Source organism: Aethalodelphis obliquidens, unplaced genomic scaffold (genome assembly GCF_003676395.1).
Source record: "Aethalodelphis obliquidens isolate GAN/ISIS:26980383/991018 unplaced genomic scaffold, ASM367639v1 scaffold61, whole genome shotgun sequence".
Lineage (NCBI taxonomy): Eukaryota > Metazoa > Chordata > Mammalia > Artiodactyla > Delphinidae > Aethalodelphis > Aethalodelphis obliquidens.
The window spans coordinates 2,763,094-2,768,805 of NW_020838005.1; positions in this window are offsets into that span (position 1 = coordinate 2,763,094).

The following is a 5,712-nucleotide window of genomic DNA, read 5'->3' on the forward strand; positions in this document are numbered from 1 at the left end:
AAATTCCAGGGGCTTCCCTGGTGGCGCAGTGGTTGAGAGTCTGCCTGCCAATGCAGGGGACACGGGTTCGTGCCCCAGTCCGGGAAGATCCCACATGCCGCGGAGCGGCTGGGCCTGTGAGCCATGGCCGCTGAGCCTGCGCGTCCGGATCCTGTGCTCCACAACGGGAGAGGCCACAACAGTGAGAGGCCCGCATACCGCAAAAAAAAAAAAATTCCAGTAAGAAAACTCAACATTCAACTTTTCAAAAACCCTAAAAGGCAAGTAGCAAACTGGGAAATTAATTTACAACAAATATGGCAAAGGCTGAATGATATTAATCAAAGAACCAGAGCATATTATGAGTAGATCAGGCAAAGATGTCTAAATGGGGCAGACATGGAGCCCTCACTCACCCAGCATGGATATCACCTCCTCCGTGCCCTCCTGTACCAGAGACCAGAATGCTGAAAACTACATTTCCCTGACTCCCTTGCTGGAGGGTGTTCATTTCAGATATATATACAGACGTCAAACGAGACCAGGGGGCTCTCTTAAACTCTAAAAATCTCCCTTTCCTAAAGCCATATTGGTTTGGGCACAATTCAGGATGGCATTTTGCAACCCTGTGAAGCCTTGATATGTTGATGTTCTCTTTCAGAGTAATCCTTTCCTAAGCACCTAGCACTACTGCTTGCAAGGGGTATACCCAGCCATTGAGTGCAATGTGTCCCCGGGTTTCTGGCTAGGAGATCCTGTAAAGAAAAGTATGATGATGGATACTGTGACCCACGGCGGTTCTGAAACATGACATCTGCTTGGCCCATTTGCCTGAGTCTCTGCCTCAATTCCCAGCTCCCATGCCTTTCACCTCGTTTGCCCCCAGGGCCCGTGTCCTGCACTGAACGTAGCCTGGTTGGCTGTGTTCCCATTGCCTCTGTTAGCTATCAAATTCCCCTGGGTGCCAAAGCTCACTATTTCTTGTCTTCCCCAGCCCTTGGGGGTGGGGAGGTGGCAGTTAATATCATGAATGCACATGTATTTCTCTAGCTGAAGCCGCATGGTTGCCTGATATCTAGAATCCCTGCTGTCATACACCACCCACCGGACTGGGCATTCAAGTTTTGATTCTTAGCGGAATCAAGCCTGAGCTACCCATGCATCTGGGACATTGTACATTATACCGCATGTCTGTGTTTGGTGGAAGTGTCTCTACAATGCGGTCGAGGCTCCTACCCAAGCAATAACCTGTACCTGAAGAAACGGAGCATCGTCAATGCCAGCTCACTTCCACCTCTGCAGTCTTGCCACCATGTTCCAGCATCTTTGTTCTGGACCTCATTGAATTTATGATAGCACGAGGGTTATATCCAAATAAATGGTTTTCCTTACAACAATCAAGAAGTCTAGATTCTTTCCAATTCCGTAGTCACTTCTGAGGATTAAAAAAATCCTCAGAATAATAAATAAGTGCAACTGATAGAGCTGTATTTTTTCAGATGCGTGGCACTCTTAATGGCAATTCCGCCTAGTGCATTGGCTAGAGAGCGCCACCTAGTGGGGAAATAAGCTGCCTATCATGGAGGTGCCAGAAAATAAAACGGAGAGAGAATAAAATGATACCAATTATTGACATTAGAGATATATGGAATCCCACGAGGACAAATCAGTCTACTAAAAACAGGAAAGAAGGAAAAGCTCTTGAAGATACTAAATCATTCCAGCAAAACTATTTTGGTACCTTTTCAGAATAAATATATAAATTTATTTTCAGGTAGATAACTATGTACTTTTTTAGGATATTATATAATTGAAATTTACACTCCCTGTTTTTAGGCAAATATGCAAATAACAAGTTAAAGTTTACAATAGCTTTTTACTGAGGGAAATTATGTCCAATATATGTCAGAGAACCAAAAGAGTTTAGACTCAATCTCCTACTTTCTGTAGCTTCCATACAGTAAATGTTAATGTTCATATTGATGGAAGTAAAGCAGTGGTTCTCAAGTAGTGCACCTAAGAGCTACGTTTCTAAACATGACGGTGTGTTTTAAAATCCAAATATCTGGTCTCTAAATGCCAGCGACTCAGACTTACTGGTCTGGATTAGGGCCCAGAAATCTGCATTTTTAACAAGCACACTAAGTGATTCTGAAGCACGTGGTCTCTTAACAGGCTTGGAGACATGATTTAAGACACTGTAAGATGCCATGGTTCCTTCTGAATCATTAAAGAACAATGAAATTATGTGTATTCAAATGTTATTTTAATGCTTCAAAAGCTAGTAACTCCATGTGAGTCACAATCAGCGTACGCAGTGTACCTGATAATACAAAACAATTCAATACCTGAGCACGTTGGGTAGCAGGTAACTCACTCCTGAGTGCCAGAAACAGGGTTCTAGGTTCAATATTCCCACTGGGAAACAGAGGCATAGGAAGACTTGCTAGTTGCCCAATGTCTACCTGCCAACCAACCCCAGACCACATTTCAGAACACGTGTTATTTCTCCCTAGCATCTGCCTCTCCCCACAGCTGGAGCCACTGCCCTCCTCTGCAGGTTCAGTTCTGAAACCAACCCAGTGAAGCTCCACTACCCTCGGAGGAGTCCCCTAGGCAGTGACAGTGAGAGCAGTGAGTTCTCCTGACTTTTTAAAAAATTATTTAATAAATTTATTTATTTATTTGTTTTTATTTTTGGCTGTATTGGGTCTTCATTGCAGTGTGCGGGCTTCTCATTGTGGTGACTTCTCTCGTTGTGGAGCACGCTCTCTAGGCACCAGGGCCTCAGTAGTTGTGGCACACGGGCTCAGTTGCTCCACCGCATGTGGGATCTTCCCAGCCCAGGGCTTGAACCCGTGTCCCCTGCATTGGCAGATGGATTCTTAACCACTGCGCCACTAGGGAAGCCCCCCTAACTTCTTAAAATATCTCCCCAAGGCTTGCGTAATAAAACTGGATTCTACCCAAAACAAAATGACCAATTCAGTGAGTACCAGCTCCTGCCTTTTCAGCCCAATTCTATCAGATCTTCTTCTAATATACATAGATAAGTATCCTCCAGTCCTTGCCCCTCAGCTATTTAGAGCAGTGATTCTCAAACTTGACTGCCATTTGAATCATTACAGATGCTTTAAAAAATTCCAATGCCTGCCCATCAGCATATACGAAACTTAACTCAAAATGGATCAAAGACCTAAATGTAAGGTGGGGGGAACCGAAGAAGAAAACAGGGGTAAATCATCAAGACCTTGGATTTGGCAATGGAATCTTAGATATGGCACCAAAAGCAAAGGCAATGAAAGAAAAAGTAGATAAATTGGACTTTAAATTTTAAAATTTTGTACATCAAAGAAAATGAAAAGACCACCTATGGAATGGGAGAAAATGTTCGCTAAATCATATATCTGAGAAGGGTCTAGTATCTAGAATATATAAAGAACTCTTACAACTCAACAAAAACAACAACAACAATAAAATAGGCCGTTCAATTAAAAAAATGGACATAGGACTTGAATGAACATTTCCCCAAAGAGGATATACAAATGGCCAACAAGAACATGAAAAGATGTTCACCAGTGTTAGTTATTAGGGCTAATGCAAATCAAAAGCACCAGGAGAAACCAATTTATACCCACTAAGATGCTATAATTTAAAAGGGGGTGGAAATCTTTTGGTAAAGATGTAGAGAAAGTGGAACATTGCTGTTAGGATTGTAATATAGTACAGCTGCTATAGAAAAACAGTTTGGCAGGTCCTCAGAAAGTTAAAGGTAAATTTACTATATGACCTAGCAATTTCACTCCTAGGTATATGACCAAAAGATTTGAAAACAGATACTAGAAAAAGAATTTGTACACAAATGTTCATAGCAGCATCATTCACAATAGCCAAAAAAGTGGCAACAACCCAAATGCCCATCAACTTGGACCTAGAGACTGTCATACAGAGTGAAGTAAGTCAGATAGAGAAAAACAAATGTCGTATATTAACGCATATATGTGGAATCTGAAAAAGTCGGTACAGACGATCTTATTTACAAAGCAGAAATAGAGACACAGACATAGAGAACAAAGGTATGGATACCATGGGGGGAAGGCAGGGGGTGGGAGGAAGTGGGAGATTGGGATTGACATATATACACTATTGATACTATGTATAAAATAGATAACTAATGAGAACCTACTGAACAGCACAGGGAACTCTACTCAGTGCTCTGTGGTGACCTAAATGGGAAGGAAGTCCAAAAAAGAGGGGATACATGTATATTTATAGCTGGTTCACTTTGCTGTACAGTAGAAACTAACACAACATCATAAAGCAACTATAATAAAAAAATTTTTTAAATGCCAATCAACTGATGAATGGATAAACAAAAGGTGGTATAGTCATATGATGGAGTATTATTCAGCCATAAAAAGGAATGAAGTATTGATACCTGCGACAACACAGACGGATCTCAAAAACATTATGCGACATGAAAGATGACAGACACAAAATGTCACATATTGAATGATTCCATTTATATGAAATATCCAAGATAGGTAACTCCATAGAGACTGAAAGAAGATTGGTGATTCCCAGGGGCAGGGAAAGGGGGTTGGGGAAAATAGGGAGTGAATGTTTGAGGGGTACGGGGTTTCCTTTTGAGATGACAAAAATATTCTGCAACAAAATAGAGGTAATGGTTGCATAATGAATGTACTAAACACCACTGAACTGTTCACTTTAAAATGGTGAATACATCACTCCAGACCTATGAAATCTGGATTTCTGGGGTGGGACCTAGGCATCAGTATACAGTGAAGCTCTCCAGGTGACTTCAACATGCAAGCAAGGGATCTAATATAAGTCTCTAATATAACTAATATAAGTCTCATCCTTCCCAGAGCCCCAGTGGGATCTGGAATTGTAGCCTTGAAAAGTCCAGGCAGCTGGGGCTTCCCTGGCGGCGCAGTGGTTGAGAGTCCGCCTGCCGATGCAGGGAACACGGGTTCGTGCCCCAGTTCGGGAAGATCCCACATGCCGCGGAGCGGCGGGGCCCGTGAGCCATGGCCGCTGAGCCTGCGCGTCTGGAGCCTGTGCTCCGCAACGGGAGAGGCCACAACAGTGAGAGGCCCGCGTACCGCAAAAAAAAAAAAAAAAAAAGTCCAGGCAGTACCTTTTTTGAGCACACTATGGCCCTTTGTCTTGGCTCTCTGGGGTTCACCAACCCCCCTTCAAGGGGCTGGTGTCCAGGAGGAATCTTGCCGACATCCCCGTCAGCCACAGCCAGCTTTGTTCTATCCAATGGTCTCTTCCACCAAATCCTAACGTGGAGTCCAGGCTTGGGTGGTCACGGTCCTGGTACACTTTCCAATGTTCTGGAAGGAATTCTTACAATGACCAGGCTTTGCAGTGGCTTCTTCACACTGTCTCTGCCATTTCACCATTGATGTGATTGCACAGAGTCTAAACGCTTTCCTTTCAGGAATTCCAACCATATGTGTCAAGGGGAGAGGCAAAGGTCCAGCTGAAAATACCAAGTACTCCCTTGCAGCGAGGCGTGGGCACGTGACCCAAGTTGGCCAATAGGAGGAACCCATTCCAGACTTCGAAACGAGCGAGAGAGGCAGAGAAGCAAGGGCAGCAGGGGCGCCTCCTGGGGGCAGTTGCTGGGCACTCAGTGGTCCTTGTCGAGGGCAGGAGGGTCAGCAGCCCAATCTCTGGGATCTTTGTGCTCAGCACCACGAA